This window comes from Lissotriton vulgaris, chromosome 7 (genome assembly GCF_964263255.1).
Source record: "Lissotriton vulgaris chromosome 7, aLisVul1.2, whole genome shotgun sequence".
NCBI classification, from domain to species: domain Eukaryota; kingdom Metazoa; phylum Chordata; class Amphibia; order Caudata; family Salamandridae; genus Lissotriton; species Lissotriton vulgaris.
The window spans coordinates 169,907,954-169,929,161 of record NC_141695.1 but is presented as its reverse complement, the minus strand read 5'-3'; the positions used below and the strand labels follow the sequence as shown (position 1 = coordinate 169,929,161).

General features: G+C 46.4%; 1 protein-coding gene across 5 annotated transcripts in view; it reads right to left on the bottom strand.

Annotated features, from left to right (window-relative positions):
• The window catches only part of LOC147701095 (uncharacterized), a 178,538-nt gene extending 162,864 nt beyond the window's left edge, over nucleotides 1–15,674 (bottom strand). For 3 of the 5 annotated variants that reach the window (XM_086929875.1, XM_086929876.1, XM_086929878.1), the window contains exons 1-2: nucleotides 15,511–15,674; nucleotides 12,934–13,051 (exon numbers count right to left, since the gene is read on the bottom strand). The gene's annotated coding sequence lies outside the window, so the exon portion shown is untranslated. The remainder of the gene's footprint in view (nucleotides 1–12,933; nucleotides 13,052–15,510) is intronic. The other 2 variants (XR_015297434.1, XM_086929877.1) reach the window with 2 other exon arrangements.
• Between the last annotated feature and the right edge of the window lie 5,534 nt (nucleotides 15,675–21,208).

The following is a 21,208-nucleotide window of genomic DNA, read 5'->3' as shown; positions in this document are numbered from 1 at the left end:
TGGGCATTGCTGTAATTGGAGGACAAATATCGACACAGTTACGAATAGCTGTTGCTAAGGGTTCAATAAAGAACGCGAATAGCATCGATGATAAAGGGCAACCTTGCCTCGTGCCTCGCTTAATTTTAATAGATCCTACCACTTACGAATTGATGATTATATTGGCCATCGCGTTCTCATATAGGGTCTGAATTAAAAGTATCAATATTATTAAAAGAGTGTAAAATTAAAAATAATGTCTCCCAGACCACAAGGTCAAAGGCCATTTCTACATCTAATAATAAGATGAGAGACAGAATCTTCTGACCCTCTAGGAATCCAGGGCTTCTGCGAGAAAGTGAGTGTTAGTAGACAATTGTCTACCAGCTAGAAACCCGTTCTGGTCAGGGTGGATCAACTGTGCTGCAAATGTATTGAACCTACAAGATAAAAGTTTTGAAACGATTTTGTAGTCCGAGTTCAGCAGCGTGATCGGACGATAAGAGCTAGGATCCATCTTATCCTAACCTTTCTTTGGGAAACTTACAATGTTCCCCTGCCTAAAAGATTCCGGAACTGGCCCTCCTTCTAATAAAGAATTAATCAGGAATAGAAAAAAATCTGAAAGTGCTCCAAAAAAGACCTTAAAAAATTCTGCGGGTAGTCCATCTGGACCACAGGCCTTGCCATTCGCCAAACTTTATTGATTATCTATTTCAGACAGGGTTGAGGATGGATTTTCTTGAAGGAATTTAGCAAGCAGTTGGCCATCAACCCTTTGTAATTTACCATAGATAGAGTCCCAGTGGCCCGTGGGCCATCATAATGGCCCCTATTATCCCTGGGTCTTCTGTGGGAGCTGCTGTCAGGGGGCATTTTAATGCTTTAATTTGATTTGCCGCGACCTGCTCTTTGGCCTTCCACGCCAATATCAGACACCGCCAGGCATATTAGGATGTCTGCATTTCTATGCTTTTCCACGGTGGCTTTTCCGCTGTGGAAAAGCATACGGACTTTCACTTCGGGGGCCCGTTGCGGGCCCCCTGGGTGAGGGGGTGGTGGGGGTGCACAAGGGGGTACCTATGGTACCCCCCTGCATTTGCGTGCACAGACCAGCAGGCACCGCGCGGTGCCTGCCGCTTTGTGCACGCAAATGCCGTGCATGCATTTTTAACATTGCAGCGGGTGCAGCTTGAAGCTGCACCCGCCGCAATGTTAAAGATAGAGGATGTGACCGCCACCCTGGCGGTCACATCCTAATCTGCACAGAGGGAACGCCGCAGCCCATGCGGACGTTCCCTCCTACTCTGGGGTCGCGGACGGACTCAAGTCCGTCCGCGATCCTAATGACCCCCTATATGTGGTGCAGCAGACATAGTGTTCTGATTTAAAAAATTGTCTAATCTCTAACTAAATGGACTTTACCCAGTCTTCATCATTTAAGTACTGCTTATTGAAAGCCCACCGTTTTGGGAGTCTCAATCCTTCCCCAGATGGATTTCCAATGTGAGCATTGCATGATCTGAGAATGCATTGTTGCGAAAACTCTAACCCCTGGGAGATAAAAAAAATCTATACGGGAGGATACACATAGTGGACACGTCCTCCAGTGAATGAGTGGAAGTAATAGCTGATTACATCAGTTTTAGCAGCTAGGAAGGCAGCGCCTTGTGCTTTGTGGACTCTATTTCATTTTTATGCCTTTCGTACTGTATGTAACGTAGGACCTGACCATAGTTCTATAGCACATCTGCGCTGTAACCGGTGGGAGTATCAAACACCACCCAGTATGAGTAAGCGGAAGGTGATTCCTGGGGTAGGGGGCGGGGTTAAGGGGACCCTTGATGCATTTCTTCAAAGAGCAGAATCACCGTTAGTCAACGAAAGTCAGCTCACAGAAAAAAAAATTACGCTAGATACACTGCTCGAACATAAGCGATCATCAATGGGCCCCATAGCAAGGTCTAAAACCCCAAGTAAAAGTATCCTCCAAGGTCAATCAAAGCAAGATAGTGGCAGCATCACTAGTGCTACGGTTCATGTTCCCCATATGATACAGGAGGGTGGCTCACTTATGTACCCTGATGACCCACTTATAACGGATTCTGACCCTGACCGGTCTCACATTAGTATTGAAGAGGAGGAGAAGAATTCCAGCGCGTCCACTCCAGTGCTTGACAGGCCAGAACAAGGGCCATCAGAGTTGGTAGCCTCTAGGGACAACTCAGGTATGGGTACCATAGTAAGGGGGGCGGTAAAGTGATTACAAGATCAAAAGGTGCAATAAAAGACACATCTACTACGCAGTTGGTATCACCTCTAGCTGACGCAAGGACCCGGGGCACACAATGGGGGGGGAGAGGGCGATTGTTTCAAAGCCAGAATCAAAACGGAAGAGTGCCGTAAAGATCAGCAGAGTGAACACTGCCGTGGGACCCATTTGTAGCACGCAATGTTCAAACTGTGGGAAGATGGGGCGCGGACAAGGAATGGAAGATCTATTAAGTTCAAACTTAGAGCTCCTTTTTTCCACCCATTTGGGACCGGTGCTCGAAAGAATTAAGGTTATTGAGGAAAAACTATCTCGGCTATGCGATCAGGGGAATAGTGTGCCAGGTAGAATTAGGGGACCGGAGGAGGGGGGAGCAGAAGCCTCATCATACTCAAAGCCCACAACTAGTTAAGAGGGTCAAGGAGGGGGGCACCGCGAAGGCGGGCAGTTGGGCAAAGACAGTGAGGGCACCAGCAAGGGTGCCTTGGCGGGTAAAACGAACGGGACTACCCTAAGCATAAACAGAATGGGGCCACCTAATACGGTTTGTCCTGACACAGCCCAGAGGGGTTCGGAGGGAAGAAGGGCAATAGTTGATGATGAGGAGTTAACAATAGCGGACGCTGTGCAGAGCACTGGGGGTTTACTGACATTGGATCTCCCCCCAGCCTCCAGCCCCTACACAGTGGTCCTTGTAGGGGTCCTACTAACGGGGATGAGAGGGAGGAATCCCTGCACACTATAATTAACAAGACAGCACATTGGCAAGTCAAAAACACGGGTTTCAATATCATACAACACAGACATATTCTGATGGCAAGGAGGGTGGCTTGGATCGGAAGTAGCAGAAAGAGATTTGCGGGTGATTGTGTGATTTTGAATTTCAGGTATCCAGAGTTAGTCAATGAGCTCCTCCATAGTCAATCCAGGGGTCAATACCAAGGGGATGGAGGGTCCAGTATCAGACTGCTCCCCTTGGCTTTTTTCTATAGAGATATGGCCCATAGGAATATGCAAGGTGACCATAGGAGGAAAAGGATTGCATCAGATGGGGGGGACCAGCTACTTTCACTCATTAACAGATTTGCACCTCTCCACTGTGCTTCAGCCCTAAATGAAATAGATTGACTGGTGGGGGGGTTGAAAGACGAGAATAGTGCGAGGGGGGAGGGGTCACCCATAATAGGAGACAATGAAGGTCCAGGGCGCACACAGTCAGATGATTCCAATGCCAATGTGAGAGTTATAGAGCCCGGTGGGAGAAATGTGGAGAAAGATGCAGGGAATTTGGGTGAAGTTCCTGTAATGCCCACTAACCCTACAAATGTCACTGCAGGCAGTCAAATAGTGGGAGAGATTAAGATCATATCCTGGAATGTAGCGGGCTTAGCCTCAAAAATCACAACTGGCTAACGTATATTAAGAAACATCAAATAATCCTCCTACAAGAAACATGGGAGGTACATAGTAACACCCAGGCAATAAAAGGCTACAAAATGTTTTTCGTCCCAGCACACAAGTCAGCGCCGGGGAGGGCAAGGGGGGACTGCACACTAGGACTCACATATCGTAATAAGTGTTTTAATTTAACTGTTGTAAATGTCTAAAATGCCATTACTCCACGACAAACTCTCCGAAGCCTAAATGAATTAGGGGCTCGGCTGGCAGGCATGGAGGAGGAAGGGGCACTGTGCTCCCAGCTAGTATTAGCAGGGGAGTTCAATTGTCACCCATGCCCCTTCCTAAGAATGAATGAGGAGAACTGGTCGGCTTGCCGATTGTAGAGGGATGGCACCTGAATCACACAAGGGAAGGAGGAGCGCTGAATAAGATCCTGGGCAGGCATGCCCTAACATATACCATGGATTTTAATGGTGGGGAGGGCAATAGCACGGTCACCCCTACTTTCAAAGGTAGGGCGAAGGGCACTATAATTGATTTTATTTTCGTTACACCCATGTTAAAGGGTCAGGTTACTAAGTTTGAGATAGAGGTTAGCATTTTCAGCGACCATAACTACTTCTCCTGTGCATCATAGATCCAAATGCGGTACTTCTACCACAACGTAGGAAGTCCGGAGGTTTGATTAAAGCCACTGACCAAGGTAGGAGACTAAGGTGGGTCAGCACGGACAGTGAGGCATTTTACAGAATCTTACTGACACAGGCCGAGTCCAATGCTTGGAAATGTTTGGACTTGGAGGTTGAGGGCGCAGACCTGATCAAGGCATTTGAGGGAGCGGCTAAACAAATGGATGGCTTACTTAGTAGCAGGTAGATCAACAAGGAACACAGTGCACAAAGGTGGTTCGATCATGACTGCACCCTCGCCTTGAGGGATCTGAACTCGGCTCTGAAATGCGTACCTAGGGACAGAGGGAAGGTATCAAGCTGCAGGGCTAGGTACAATAAAACACTAAGATGCCGCAGAACCGTATTGTAGAACCAGGCATGGGAAAACTTGAGAGAAGCGGCCAAGACAAAGGACTCGACTGCTTTTTGGAGAGTTGTTAATGAACCATGCTTTCAGCATTCAAATAAACCCAAGCTAGCCTGCCACATCCTCCCAGAAACCTGGCTTGAGCATTACAAGGGCCTGTATAACCATGGTAGCATTGAGAACTGGAAAGTGTGAACCCACCCCAGATTACCTTTTCCATGGGAGAAATATAGGCGGGGATTGAGAGGCTAACCCGTAATAAGGTGCCAGGACCTGATGGGATTCCACCAGATCTCCTCTTAAGCCAGAAAGAACTCTGGGTGCCCATACTCACCAGAGTAATAAATACCGCAGTGCAAACAATGATGCCAATATCCTGGTCTACGGCCACAATAGTCCCCATATTTAAACAAGCATTTGCAATGCAATAGGTCTCGCATTAGGATAGTTTGAGCTATTGGTATTGTAAATGACAATTTTTTTATTTATGTGTTGGTTTTGAAAATAGATAAATTAATAGCTTTGTCATTTCCAATGCCAATAGTTTTAACTTTCGCAAATGTGACACCTATAGCACTTGTAATGCAATATGTGTTGTATTTACGCGACTTAGATGTATTGATATTACAAATAACAATGGCTTTTATTTTTTTTTATAATTAATACCTAAATAAATGTTATTGTAATTTATAATGCCAATAGCTTAAACTTATGTAAATTACTTTTGTGAAGATTATGTTCAGTGTATTTTACTGTGACGAAAATCCAAGAACAGAAGTGAAATATTAACATCTTTTTGTGACATTTGTAATAAAGATTGAAACATTGAGAACATATTTGAACCAGTTGTTGTTGAATAGTTGCACAGATTGATGCTGTGGTGGCGCTGAGTAATGTTGTAGTGGCGACGAGTGATGCTGCGGCGTTCAGTGATGCTTTGGTAGCGCATAGTGATGCTGTGATGCCCCTGAGTGATGCTGTGGTGATGCGATAGATAGATAGAGTGAGGGGGATAGACAGATAGACAGACAGACAGACAGACAGACAGACAGACAGACAGACAGACAGACAGACAGACAGACAGACAGACACAGACAGATAGATAGAGTTAGGGCAATAGATAGATAGACAGATAGATAGAGTGAGGGTCTCCCAGTTCACGATTTCCAGAAAGTAAAGGCCTCTGCATTGTACTACTTTTGAAATGACCTTCTCTCACCCTGCATTTTTACTTTGCCACGGGTTATAAATATTGCTGCTGGTTTTTGTGTGTTAGTATTGGTGCAGTGATTATTATTAGTAGTAGTACAGTCGTAGCCGCAATGGTAGTAATGCCAGTATTGTATTGATTATGAAGTTTGTCTTGTGCTTGTCTGTAGTGACTGTTTATATCTTTTCCCCTGTGCAGTAGTGTAGCAAGGCTGCCATATACCTGGTAGAAGCGAGGACAATGTCCGATGTGACTGCTTTGGGGGAGGTGGGGGGGGGGGGGGGGGGGGGGGGAGTAAATACTGCAACTATCAGAGTTCGTAAGCCCTTCAGGACTTTGGGCCCCGATGCAACTGCACCTGCTGCACAATTGTAGCTACGCATCTGTGTAGCGCTCCGAAGCCTGTCACCAGGTCCACGCTCCATAGGTATGCTAAATAAAATGAAGTCCAACTGTCCTCCATCTTGGAGGAATATTGCTCCATCCAGAGGCATCTTATTATAGGAAGAGAAAGAAGGGATCCATTGAGATCCGTTCCTCTTAGAACAGCTGTGGGAAGTTTGCTGACGGGGAGCGCGCGAGGGCAGAAGGCAAGGAAGAAGAATGGGGGGGGGGGGGTTGAAGATAGAGATGTCTCCTTGCTGAAAAGCAGATAGTTGTTGTGTCACGGGCGAGGAATGGGACGGAGAGGGGAAGAGGGGAGATGAAAACATGCAGAGGATTGGGAGGGACTCTGTGAGAGGGTTTGAAGCTGGTGTGTGAGTGTAATGTACTGCTTTTACCATGTCCCAGTGCATGTCAGGAGGAGCCGGTGAGTGCCCGCGCGGTGATGGGACGGAGTTGCATAGATGAATTACAACTCTCTGCTAGTGCTACTTCCCCGTTTATGCACCTCTCTCACCTCATTAACGTAAAGTGCTGCGCTGCATGGCTGGCTCCTCGGGGTAGGAGAGATGCAACGATCGGGGCAAGCTGCAATGTGAGGAAACAAAAAAAACAAGCATGGGCGGCCGCAAAAAAAAAATTAAAATAAATAAATAAATAAATAAATAAATTAAAAAAAAAAATCGCCCACGAAATGAAAATTTTAAAAAACGCACGTGATTACGCACGTAGCTGTGTATGTGAAGTAGTGTGCATATAGTGCGTGCGTGTGTAGTATATGTGGATGCATGGATGGTTAGTGAGATTGGTGTGTGTGTGTACGTGGTGTGTATGTGCGTATTTCTCTATTGTTTACTGTTGTCAGTGGCCGCAGGCTGGCAAGCGCTGGTGAAGCGTCGCGCTTCAAGAGCCTGGTGGGGGTGGGGGGAGCCAGCGAGTAGGAGGGAGGAAAGGAGCATATGGGGATGGGGTGTGAGTGAGGGGGAGCAGAAGCCTTTGATGGTGGTGTGCGAGGCCAGGCGCGCGCCTGGGTAAGCTTCATGCTCGAGTGCACAACATGCATTGTAGGAAATCTGCTGGTTCAAGAGACTTTGGTTCAGATGTAATAGGTTCAAGTATAAATACTCGACCTAAAAAGGGAAGCAACGAAGGAAGAAAGAAAGAAAATAAGGAAGGAGGTTGAAAGGAAGGGTGAAAAGAAAGATGAGTAAATAGATGGAAGGACATTAAAAAGGGAAAGGATGGCTAGAAGTGTAAAATAATTGGTGATGGGATGGGCGGGAAGAATGGGTGATAGGATTAATGGATGGGTGGGTGAGTGGGTGAAAGGATGGGTGGAATTAAAGGATGAGAGGATGGAAAGGTGAAAGGATGGATGAATGGATGCATGGAAGGATTGATAGATGGCATCTTGATGGAAGGGAAGATGGAATGGTAAAGAAACTCGTCTAGATAGGGCCCATCTTGCTTGCTTAGTTGATTCAGTGATGGTAACAGTTTGGTTCCAAGTGTGGGTATTTTAATTTTCTGTTTACTCCTTAGTGTATACATGTATGGTTTTCAGCTGTGCTGAAAATATTATTCATTTGATCCTCCTCGAAAACGCTATCATACCACATTAAGCCATTCTTGCAGTGGCTGTTTATCAAAAGTGGGAACAAGGCAAGACGACGGATGACTGAGGTGGCGCTGACCGGAGACTGTGCGGCGGATCCCCCTGGCGGCGGTTGTGCCTCTGATAGAACCCCCCCACTGGCGGGTGCACGACAGAGAGCTGCGGACGCCGGCTCTGCAACGCTGCTGGCCTGCCTCTGCTGGCCTGCGGAAAGACTTAGCAGCTGTCCTCCGGCGATAGAAGATGGTGCACCTGGCCCAGGAGACATGAGGTGAGCGGGGAAGACCGCGAGTGCTGGATTTACACTAGGCCCGACCAGTGTGGGTGCAGCGGGGTCACCACACTCGGAGGCTGGAAAAAAATGTGTTTTACAAAGAAGGACTGACTTTCAGGGATTTTAATCATCGATATCAATTATGAAGCTATCTTGCAATTGAGTTACAGATGGTCCGTCCTTCTATAAACGAGCCAGCGCTGAAGGGCGCTCAGCCAATGGCGTGCTAGCAGGGCGGAGCCCTGGAGGCGGCCGAAGGGCAGGGGCTGTGAATTCTGCACAGCCGCAGTCCAGCCCTGCCCGTGCACCGCAGCTGCCGTTCCCACAGAAAGTTACCAGGCTGCAAGTTGTCAGCCTGTCCCTGGTCTGGAGCCCCTGGCGGTGTCGCCCCCGCCCGCCCATCCATCGGGAGCCGAGGACCCGGAGCTCCATGAATCATTGTCCCCAACAGCAGCGGTGAGGAGCGTGTGTGTGCCTGCGCGCGTGAGTGTGTGTGCATGCGTGAGTGTGCCTGTTGCGCCCGTGCGTGTGTGTGTGTGTGTGTGTGCATGCGTGAGTGTGGCTGTGTGTGTGTCCATTTACTTGCCGCTTAGTACAAAAAGACAAGCGTAACCATTTCATTTCTAATTCAGCGCGTTGAGCAAAAGCGAAAGCACGCCCACACAGCAACCAGTCAGCACGCTCCCGAGGACAAATCCGAGTCAGAAAAAGCACGAGTCCGACTCGTGTCCACATTCCCAAAACAGGGCGACTATAGTTGTCGAGCTAGACAGCAGTGCTTTGCACTGCTTTTGTCTAGGCTCGACCTAAAAACAGTGGTAATGGAATAAAATTTGGAGGGAGATTTTAGTAAAACATTTTCTACAGCTCCCTGCTAACTTTAAAATGAAGACCTGTTTAGGAGCGTGGGTGCTTCCATGTTTACAAAATTTACTTTCTGTGACATTAGTTAACTGTAAGAGCGTGTCCTCAAAAATTACACCGGATCAGAAGAAGGCGTGGTGGAGGATGAACAGGAGGAACTTAATTAAAATTAATTCATGCTTTGACTTAGAGTTTCTTGTAAAGACACTGCAGAGAAACTGGTGCTACCTCTTCCTTTGCAGATAAACATTGCTTGTGTTTCTTTGAAATGCTGCATATTCATGTCCATTTCATAACAGATTGAGATTGCTACGTTAAGAGTTGGAGAGTAGAATGTGGGTCAGTACATCAAAACCTGCACATTAATTGTAGTGAAGAAGCAAATTCTAAAGGTGTAAACGTCTTGCTTTCGGCCAGACATAGAAAGCGGAGTTTTAGACCGGACCACTTTGTTAAAATATGAGAAAGTGATGTATTACGGACTGTAATATGTCAGGTAAAACCTGATGCGGTGGGGCTAATGATAATGCATTTGCTTTTCGTTCCCTTCTTTGTTTCGCTAGAAAAGGAATGAGAAACCGATCAAGAAATACTTTTTTCTTATTTGTGTTGGTTAATTATGTAAAGTTGAACATTTTCTAAACTTTAAGTCTTTCTATCTTGTGTCCTCTTTCTATCTTTTGAATATTTCAATATCTATAAAAATAAACAACTGCACCTTTCAGGTAACGTGCCTAATGTGAGATTTTTACAACACAGTATAGAGGCATAAAAGAGTGCAGCCGTCACTGTTATGACCTTCAACTCTCTGGCTTACCTCAATACCACTTAATTATGAAGAAATGCATTGCAGGCGATTTCGAAGCCTTTTAAAGCTTACCATACCACAACCTTTGTTGGTGAAAATTTTGAAAAATAAAATAAACACTACGCGTCGAGTTGCTTCAATAGGAAATTACATTTGGAACAAAGCAATAGCTACTCGTTCCACATAAATAACTTTAGCTCAATGGATCACTTCGGATAACTAGGTGATACTCCAACCTCCTGCTCATTTTTCGATCTTGATATTTTACAGATGAAAACATTCCTCTTAATAAGTTTAAGTAACGAGGAGCTTGGGGATAATCCGGATTGGAACAAAAATGTGCCAAGGCGTTCTAAAGTTGCAGAAAAAACACATTGTGTGTGTCCTGCCACCAACAGCCGTTTTAAATTAAACAAGCAAACTCACCGCCGCAGCCCGGCTTCAACAGGAAGCCAGGCAACTTTTGTTGGGACGGGGGCGGGTCCGGAGCTTTCCAGGAGGCAGGCTGCAGTGGCTGGCGCATGGCTCCGGTGCAGAGAGAGGAGAGCCCTGCGTGCAGCCGGCGTCCGCCCGGGAAGCCAAGGAGCGGAGTGCCGGTGTCCCTGTGCCCGTTGACGTCGGAGTGAGCAGCCCGGAGCGGGACGAGTAGAAGTCCGGGTGAGTGGGGCTCCGTGCTTGCGTGTCTGTGTGTATGCACAGGTGGGGGTAGGGGTTGGGGGCGGCAGCGTGTGTATGTGTATGTGTGTGTGTGTGCGCGCGCCAGTGTATTGTGTGCGTGCATGCAGAGGGGTGGGGGCTGGCTGTGTCTGTGTGTGAGCAGGGGCTGTGACTTACTCTGCGCAAGCGCGGCTCAGACGCGCGCTCCCGCGGTCAAAACTGAGACTGCAAAAGCGCGCGTCCGAGTCGTGTCCACTTTCCTAAATACGGGCCACATTAGGTCTGGAGCAGACACTCTCAATGCTCACGCATTGAGAGTAGGTCTGCTCGACCTAAAAAGGGGACAGAAATAGCCCTCAATGCTATAGGCCTATTTCATTAATTGATGTTACTGTGAAAGTGCTAGGTAGGGCCATTCTTAACTGATTGATTGATTGGGGGGGAGGAACATAAGATCATTACGGATACCCAGTATGGGTTTAGGTACGGCCGCTCCACAACAGATCAATGCCTTAATTTATTTCTCCTGGCAGCCAAGTACACCGTAGCCAGTGAGGGGACGGTGTACATGGCTTTCATGCACCTCACTGCGGCATTTGATCGAGTAAATCGGAAGAAATTGTGGGGACTATTGGGGGCCTTGGGAGTTGACCCTGGTCTGGTAAATGTATTACGGACACTGCATCAGAATACTTCTGCCCTGGTCAGATATGATAAGGAGGGAAAAGTCACAGACCACGTCCCATGCTCAAGGGGAGTGAGGCAGGGATGTATTTTGGCCCCCTTCCTCTTTACTTTATATATAATGGTCTGACCCAGGTGCTAGTAGCTCTAGGGGTGGACTGCCCGCAGATAGGTAGGAGAGGGATACCGGTATTACTGTATGCAGATGGCGCAGTACTCTTGGCCCGCACTGCGCGTGGACTGCAGCGCCTCATAGATGGCTTTGGCCATTTTATGGATAGCTTACATTTGTCACCGAACTGCACCAAATCATATGTTATGGAGGTAGAGAAAGGACGATCCAGCAAAACTAAGTATACAATAGACACACAGGGACTGGAAAAGGTCAAGTCATTTTCATATCTGGGGATCATGTTCGACAGTCGCCTTAGTTTTAAAGCCCTTGTGGAGGAGAAATGCAATAAACTAATTAACTCAACAGGGGCAACTATGAATTTTGCAAAGGTCTCCGGAACAAATCCTGAACCTCTACAGTTCTGTAAGCTGTGCAACGTTTTATATGGGAGTGAGGTCTGGGGCTTTATAGACCCGCTTAAGTTAGAAAATAGAAGGAAACAAATATTTGAGGCGGGTACTGCAAGTCCCACAAAGCATTTCCTCCAACATGGTTCATGAGGAACTGGGTATAAACCATCTGTGCGATAGGCTGCAATGGAAGCCCCTCGCCTGCTGGATTAAGGTATAGACAAACCCAGAGGCGGCGTTAAGTCAACAAACAATATCAGACTGCATTGCACGAGCACGGGGTTACAATATTCCTTGGATTAGACACATCAAGGAAAACCTGTTAGCCATGGGTTGTGTTGAATATTTTACCCACCCAACCAAATTGCTATCTAAGGATAAGGGCCGTATTTATTCAGAATGTTTAAACAGAGCCAAGTCAAATAGGGAAGCAAGAGAGCTGACTAAGCCATCAGTAAGAACTCATCAGTTAACAAAGTCGTGCCTGGGCATGGAACCTTATTTGTGTCTTATTTACAATCCTCAAGACAGATTTCTCATGACCCCTTTCAGTCTAGATTTGTTACACCATACTTTGGCAGTTCCAGCAGCGTATACAAAGCATTTGGAGAGTAAGTGCTCCAGTGGCTGCGACCAACGGTCTCCACTGTACGCTCCATTTGGTCCTACTATGCCCATTTTACGCTTACCCTAGGCGACTATTTTTAAAAGGTATTTTAAGGAAGGCCAAGTTCAAACAAGTTAAGGTGGTCCTACTGTTTCTGAAATTGTCATTAGAACCTTTAAAAACTTTTCTGTGTAGTAAATTTTCTAAGATTAGCGATGAAACTCAGAACCAGTAGAGGGGAGGAATAATGGTCCTGTGTGTTCAATATTTGCACTATACTATGGATGAAACATTTTTAACCGGGTACATCCTTGTCATTTCTATAAGATCATCCCCGTGCCGAATCATTTATATTTTATGTATTGTTGTTAAACAGGTTTTTAGTATGGTTTTTATAATGTATGAGATATTGTTTTTTAACACTGTACTTTTATGGTATTGCTTTATGCCGAATAAAGTATATTTTGAATTGAATTGATTGTGTTTTATTTTAACAAATGTTCATAGCAGATATTGGTGCTTGCTTGTTTCACAAAAATGATCAGATACCTGCCTCGGAGCGCACTTCTTACAGACGAGTATGGGGGTATCATGTTGCTGCTACAAGCTCCTTACCTGTGTGAGTTACCGGAATGATGCAGGGGGCAGACCCAAACCAGCCACACATGGAGATCAATGACAAATACTGAAGAATGAACAGAGCTTCCAAGCTGGTGACCATTACTTAATTGACCTTGAAAATAAAAGACACAGTTTTAGTATCCTGGTGACTCATGACCATAAAAAACAAAGATTATAACTTCAATATTGTGTCAAAAATGGAACTGGATGTGCTGAATCCGATGTTGTCCTACGTCATGCGTGACACCTTCCACCACTATTGCTTATGGGACTTGTAGTTTTGTTTTCCTCATTAAAAGGATGGTCTCTAAAGTCCCAGTGTTCTAAACGATGTTGGTTAAAATTAGAGGCCTGAGTGAGGGTGAAGCATGACATGGCTCTGCTTAGCAGTGAGATGACTGACAGTTCCCCAGCCCTTCCATTCTTTGACAGACAGAGGCTCGTCAGCCGTTCATATTTTTTTGCAACGACAAAGAAACTTTTATTGTAGCTTCTGTCAACTGAAGAGATAAAACCCCTGGGCATGTTTAATTAACTACTGACAAACATGAACAATCAAGAACATGAGTTTCTGGAAAACTATCAAGCACCCAATCAGAATCAGCCGCCCTTCACACCCAGGAATTCTTGAGGCTTGGCTTTGGGGAGGATGAATTGCACGTGGTATAAGCAGTGGCGGTTGGTGCATAGGGGCGAATGGGGAGTTGCCCCACTAGCCTCGGGAGTCGGGACGGGGAGGAAGACAAGAGAGACACATACCACACGCACGCAATGCAGCAGCGTCAAATCAATGAACTGCTCACTTCCCCGTGTGTCACAAATTAAATTCAGTCAGTCTGACTCTGACTGTTTTGTTATTTTTCGTCAAGGGACGAACGATGACGAGGGCACAGCAGGTCAGAGACCTCCTGCGCATCTGCTGGCCGGGGCGAGGAATATTGCTCACCCTGGAAGCACATGCAGAAAGACTGATGTCACCATGAAGGGAGTGGCATAATATCGGGGAAAATGCCTGGTTTCAAATGGGTACAAAAGGGGGTGGTGATAGACGGAGCATCTGAACCAATCAAACACTCACACCCAGTCAACAGATCTGGGTTTAATCCATCACCGTTCTTTAGCCCACTCTGCCACCCCAGTTCAGACATGGCCATATGCAAATCGGTCTGACCCTGTGCCTCATGGGAACAGTCCAGCCCGAACTGCCAAGCCATGCCTTCCCTGGACCGGCAACAAGCTTCCTAGGACCGGTTTCTGGCATTTCAGGTAAACAAAGCGGTCCATCACCACCCCCTTTTGTAAGACGGCTGAAATGCCAGAAACCGGTCCTAGGAAGCTTGTATCTGGAGCGGAGACACCCGCGATCAGCAGGTTAACAGCAGCCACATGTGCGCACTTCTCTTCTGCTGCATTGTTTTCCTGCCCCGAGGAAAGGGATGGCTTACTTAATTTAACTACAGTAGATGCGGCTTCATTTTGCATACGTTATGCCCTTGATTGGTAAAAGAAAGAAATGAAATACCGCAAATTTTGGCAGGTGTAGCTGTGACGTTAAATGGGAGCTGTGTTGATGTGTCTGACTGTTTTGGTATCAATGCATCTGTCTCCCATTCCATGTTTGCATTGAGTAAAAGACAGCCTGTTTCTTTTTACCAATCTATGTACAAGCATTTGTAATGCAATAGGTCTTGCATTTACACAAGTTTAAGCTATTGGTATTGTAAATGACAATGCTTTTTATTTACGTTTTTAAAACGAATCAAAAATAAAAGGCATTGTTATTTGTAATGTTAATAGCTCAAACTTGTGTAAATGCGAGACCTATTGCATTGCAAATGATTGTTTTATAAAAGCGCCCCATACTGCTCTTTCACTTTAATGGCGACCCACCCCTTTCTTTAGACACGGCTCGTCTAAGAAAAGGGGCCCGGCCAACATTAAAGTTAATGCGCTGCATGGGCGTTTTTACAAACAGGCATTTGCAATGCAATAGGTGTCGCATTTACGAAACTCTGGTAAATGCGAAACCTATTGCATTGCAAATGCTAGTTTCAATTTACCATGAGCAATATCGACCTATTTAAAACAAACTCTTTTCCATGTGCACCTTTTGCATTTTCGTGCTAAAGCAATACATATATTTTTGATAAAACAAAGAGGGTGGCACATAACTCAGCAGGCCACAGGTTGGTCATTTAGACTCAAATGTGCAAATGGCAGGTCAATACACATGTCCAGCGCTTACAAATCCAAGGGCGTGAACACACATCTTTCTCTGGGTTGGGGCAATGCACCAGTGAGAAAAGACCAGGTAGAATGTACTACTTTTCACAGTTCTCCCATTAGAATCTAAATAATGTTGATAACTATGCAGTGTAAACATCTTGTAGAGTTAAGCACTTAAAGGAAATAGGCCCCAGAGCTGTGAACACCTTCACAACTAATGTGCTTGCACCATTTGCTTTGTGGAAACATCGAGCTGTAAGAAATAACACTAGAATCAGTTTCTATTGTAAACATTGTGTTACATTCAGCAGAAAAAATGGGAAGACCGAACGCACTCAACTATACCTCGAACAAGAAGCCAGGTGCTTTGAAATTCCGTTTAACTGTATCCACTCTTCAAACACCCGCCATGGTGCCCCTGAGGAACTACAAGCTGAGACACCTTGTCCCAGACCCACCTGGACACCCAGGGACCCGTCAATGGCGCCTGTGACAAACAACCTATCAGCGCGGGCTAGAGGCTTTGCATTAACTGCGCATGCGCTCGGGACAGACACAGCTGAAGATTGCCTATTGATTAACAACTGCGCCTGCGTGAAGGACTGACATAACATTCCCACTGCGCAGCACCCGAGCGAGGGTTAGGGGGGGTGGGGGGGGAGGGGGGTCTGTTGGATGACCAACTGCGCATGCGCAGCGGACAGATACTGCTCTCTGGCCTAGTATTAACAGCGGCGCATGCGCGGAGGACAGACACTGCCCCCTGTACCGGAGCACGAGCAGTCATCGAATGAAGTGCATTGGAAGAAATAAATATCAGAATTTTCTATATTTTGAACAATGAGAAGCTCTAAACATATTTTGAAAATAATGAGAAATGACTGAAATGAAAGGTCACTAACCTACAACCTCTTTGTAATATAACTTCATTTTTAAACTAATGGCGGCAAAGAAGACACAAGAGAAGGAAGTTTGATGGGGCTGAGACACTTGCTTAGCTTGACAAGACCTCACTCGTGGAACAACACTGTGCAGCAGAGGCCAGTGCGTCAAGAAATGTAGACGGGACAGTTACTCTGAATCACTTTTGCAAATGTGCGCTCTGTACAATTATACAAATCTCAATCTCAGCTGCACAGAGAGTGTTATTATTGGTGCAGAAAAGAATGATGCTTCATTTCACTCGCGCTATTCTAAAACACAGACTCTTATTTCCTCTGCAAACTGCGTAATAATTAATTGCCCGTCAATTGTCAAGGTACGAAATTGTGGCTAACATGAGGCTTTACCAAAAATGACATTGACATGAAGTAAATGCTAAGTAAGGGATTTTTTTTTTTTTTTTTTTCTTTCTTTTTTTTGTCCTCATTAGCCTTTACGCCACCCATTTCTAACCAAACGATACCGCCTATGGGTTTTTTATCTCATATACCGGGACCATTAACAACCTCACTAGTAGTGTCAGTCCATGACCGCCTCTTTATATATGCCACCCTTTGTAGGAGGTTGGTACATGGATGAACTCCACCGTCACGTTGAAAAAGCACCGCCGGCGAGATAGGCCAAGACCTTAATCATTGGACTGAAATTACTTACAAATCCACCTATCCCTTTACTCTAAAAGAAACACTCATCACCCAAAGTGTACCAAAAATAACGTCCAAAATTTGGATTTAACTTTTGTCGGACCCAGAGTATCCATTTTAGCTGTGAATCTCATAGCTCGCAACCAGTCTAAAATCCCGGGAGATAAAGAGGAGACCCAAAGTTTACATATCTCTCTGCGGGCCAAGAGTATCCCATAAAATACAAGTTTAGCTTTATCATCTATGCTTTTTATCTGCAAATTCAACCTTCCAGTTATAATAAGTTCAGGGCTTACCTTGACAGTCTGGTCGATAGCTTGGGATAAACAGCTACTTACTTCCTCCCAAAACTCTTTAATATTTGGACACTCCACGAACATGTGTATATCTTTCTCATTGGGACTTCTGCACTTTGGGCATTCCACCAGCCCTCCAGGCTTGAACTTTGAAAGTCTATATGGAGACCAATACGCTCTGTGGAGTGTAAAAAGATGATTTCGCCTTAAATTTGCGGGTTTGACAACTTTATACAACATAGCCATAGTTACTTGCCATTGAGTGTCAGATGCGATGTCCGGCAAGCAATCACTCCACAGCGTTTCTGGCAGTATAAACTGACCATCCGATAAGTAAGGGATTTTTGCACATTGGTCAGGTGGGCTGAGGGATTTCCTAACACTTTAAATCACAGACGGGCAAAGTTAGTTTATGCGATTGTTATTTACGAGTGGGAGGCCAAGGGGGGGGTGGGAGTCGAAAGCACCTATGCGGTGTGACTGTGTGTAAGTGTCTAAGTAGAGTAAGTGAGGAGGGAGCGTGCTGGATGCAGAGGGCCGGGTGGCAGCGTTTAAACAGCAATCACGTAACTGCCTCCAGATGATATTGTTTGTGAAATTTTTTTTTTTTTGATGATCAGACTCGTGCCTCTCAGCAGCTGTACTGACACAAAAGTACAATAATAAACTGACTGTACAGTTCTAAGTCATTCACGGCTCTGCCTGACGCGCAGCACTTTGCCCGTTGGGCTGATGTAACTTAAGTAACACTTACTTGGACTAGACGAGTTCAGACTGCTGTCTCTTCCCGGTCCGTGACCGTCTGGTCAGCAGTGCACCCAGACTAGTTATGCCACACAATGCACATGAAGGACAGGTTGCCGATGAGGCCCACGGCGAAGATGATCGATGAGAGCAGCATCACGGCATAAGCGCTATACCAGTTCTCCGTCATGGGGTAGAGTGGGTTCTGGACTTGCGGGCGCTTCTGGTCGGTAGTGGTTCGGTTCCCCAGGGTTCCCGCTCTCAACCCTGTCTGTCTCCGAGGCCCCGCCATGCCTGACTTTGGACGGGTCTGTGATTGATGTGAGTAGTGGCTTGGTAGGCCTCAGGTGGCTCATACTGCTGCACAGCCTTACATCTGAAGTCCCAGGTCTTTACAGGTATAAATGCTTGTTTGTGTGAAATGTATTCACTGCTGGAGGCGGCGGTTCCGTCAGTGGCCACTAGAGGGTGCTCCTCGCCTAATGATGAAACCCACTGAGCTGCACATTGGATGAAAGGGAGAAGGCCTGCTCATCCGGGTCAGGGCGGCAGATACAACACCAGCAGCGGTGCTGACATCACTCCCGGCCTCTCCTGGTGTGTTCAGACTGCTGCAGAGGAGGAAGGAGCCGTGTCTGGTGAGCAGTTACCTTCATCTTTCGACCCTCACAGACTCCCCCCCAAGACACCAGATCTGCCCAGCCCCAGGGAGAGGAGAGAACCTAGACATATCTGTGCAGGTCTCTGCTCAGGTAGGAGATTGTCTGCACCTGGTAAATGTAAATTGTTGCTTGTATATGTTATGTTATGTTATGTTATCCGGATTTGTAGAGCACACAGATGCACCAGCAAAGGGGCGTCCTGGCGCTAACAGGACAGAAAACCGGACCAAAGCAATACCAGGGACAAAAACACAACAACACTAGGAATCCAAAGGAAAGAGGAAAGTTTTAACAGCCTTCCTGAAAGCCAAGAGTCCGTCAATCGCACGGATATGGACGGGAAGAGAGTTCCATAGCCTAGCAGCAAGCACTCTTAAGGAGCGGCCGCCAGTCCTAGACCTCTTGAAGCGCGGGACTGAAGCCTGGTGTAATCCTGAGGACCTCAGAGAACGCGTAGGCGCATATGGGGAGATGAGATGCTCCAGAATCGGAGGAGAAGAGTGTTTCAGGGTTTTAAACGAGAGGCAAAGAGACTTAAACTTAATTCTCTGAGCAACAGGAAGCCAATGGAGCTTATGAATAGTTTTTTTGGCCGAACAGAATCTTGGTAAGCCTACCAGAGCCCTGGCGGCAGCGTTCTGAACGTGTTGAAGTCTAGAAATTTCAGCCTGATTAGCTCCAAGCAAAAGAGAGCTCGCGTAATCCAACCTAGACAAAATCGTAGCTTGTACTATAAGCTGTCTGGTAGGAGCATCAAAGAATTTAAAAATGGATCTGAGCTTGCAAAGAGTCCCGAAACACGCAGCGGCAACTTTTTTAGTATGAGTGACAAAACTAAGTTTAGAATCAAGCCAGACCCCTAGATTTTTAACCTCGGTAGCAGGGAAGGGAATCGGACCGAGCCCTGATGGCCACCAATTGTCACCCCAGAGATGATTCTGCTTTCCAACGATGAGCACCTCTGTTTTTTTGGCGTTCAATTGAAGGTAGTTATCTGTCATCCAGCGGGCCACTGAGATAAATCCCTCACGGAACTTAGCTTCCTCAAGGTCGGAGGCCCCACTTATTGCAACCGCCAGCTGCGTGTCGTCAACGTAGGATACCATAGTCAGGTTCCAACGCTTGGCGACAGCAGCCAGCGGCTGCACATAGAGGTTGAATAATGTGGGGCTAAGATGGGCAATAGGATAAGGTTTAGATTCAAAAGGTGGAGTGGCAACCTTGAAGGTACGACCAGATAGAAAAGATCGAAACCATTCAAGTGCCACGTTGTCGACACCTGCCTCAACCAAACGCTCTAATAAAATAGCGTGGGAGACCGTGTCGAACGCGGCACTGAGATCAAGAAGGACCAGTGCCGCAGTATGACCAGAATCTACCAATGTTCGTAGATGTTCAACCATTGAGAGTAACGCAGTCTCGGTACTGTGGCCGGGCCAAAACCCATTCTGCGAAGGATCTAATATATTGGCAGAGTGGAGATGATCAGATAAGATGGTATTGACATGGGCCTCGGTCAGTTTAGCTACCCACAGGAGAAGGGAGATGGGATGATAATTCTCCAATTTCAGTGGGTCCAGGGCAGGTTTTTTTAAGATAGGAATCACCTGAGCCTGTTTCCAGGCACCCGGGACAGAGCCTGAAGACAAAGATAGATTAATAAGGTCACGTAAAGGAGGGAGGCAGAAAGGAGCAGATTCTCTGAATTGGGCAGGTCGTAGAGGATCCATTGAAGAACCTGATTTAGCTTTCACTACAAGTTTGTTAAATTCCTCCATCGAAAGCTCTGGGAGATAAGTCAAGGACATGGTTGTTTTCGAAGCAGATTCCTGTTTCTCCAATGACACGGTAAAATCGGGAAAGGAGCGGTAAATGGCCTCCACCTTTTCAACAAAAAAAGCGGCCAAATCCTCACAATGGGAGGAGGAGCAGATCTCAGCAACTGGGGCTCTACTGGCTGTGAGATCCTTAAGCACCTTGAATATTAGTTTAGTCGGGTTAGTGCTGGTACTAAATTCAAAAGAGAAGTAGGCAGCACGTGCCTTGCAGATCGCTCTATGGTACTTCTTAATCATAGCAAGGTACTGAGTTTTCCTTTCAGGCTGATATGACTTACGCCAGGCTCTTTCAGCTTGTTTACAAGATTTTTTTAGGAGCCGAAGCGAGTCATCGTACCAGGTGCTGGATTCGGCGCGCCGATGCTTACTTTCATCAATAGGAATCAACATGTCTAGGGCTTTAATCAGCCAATTACAAAATAGATCGTAGCCAGACTCCACATCAGTAAAGAGGCCCAGAGGATAAAGACTAAGAAGGTGATGAAAATCGGCCAATTTCAGTTTTTTCCAAGGACGTCTGAGAGTGGCGGGAATAGAAGCTCTAAGGGGGGAATCATTAAGCGTAAGGTGCAGCTCTATTAAATGGTGATCAGTCCAGGCCATAGGCCTCGGGGGCAACACCTTAGCCATAGTTAGGTTTGTAAAGATAGGGTCCAGAATATGACCACCAACATGGGTGGGGTGATTAACTAGTTGGAATAGCGGGAGAGCCTCCAAATCGGCGAGAGTACTACTAGTCACAGGGGAGCGGGGGGAATCAAAGTGGAGATTTAAATCACCCACAATACTAAAATTGGCAGCTCTTAAAGCCAGTGAGCTGACTGCATCAGGAAGAGCTGCCCTAAAGGCAGCGTCCGGACCCGGAGGCCGGTAGATAAGCAGGCCAGAGAAGGTGAAATGGTGGCTAACAGAGACAC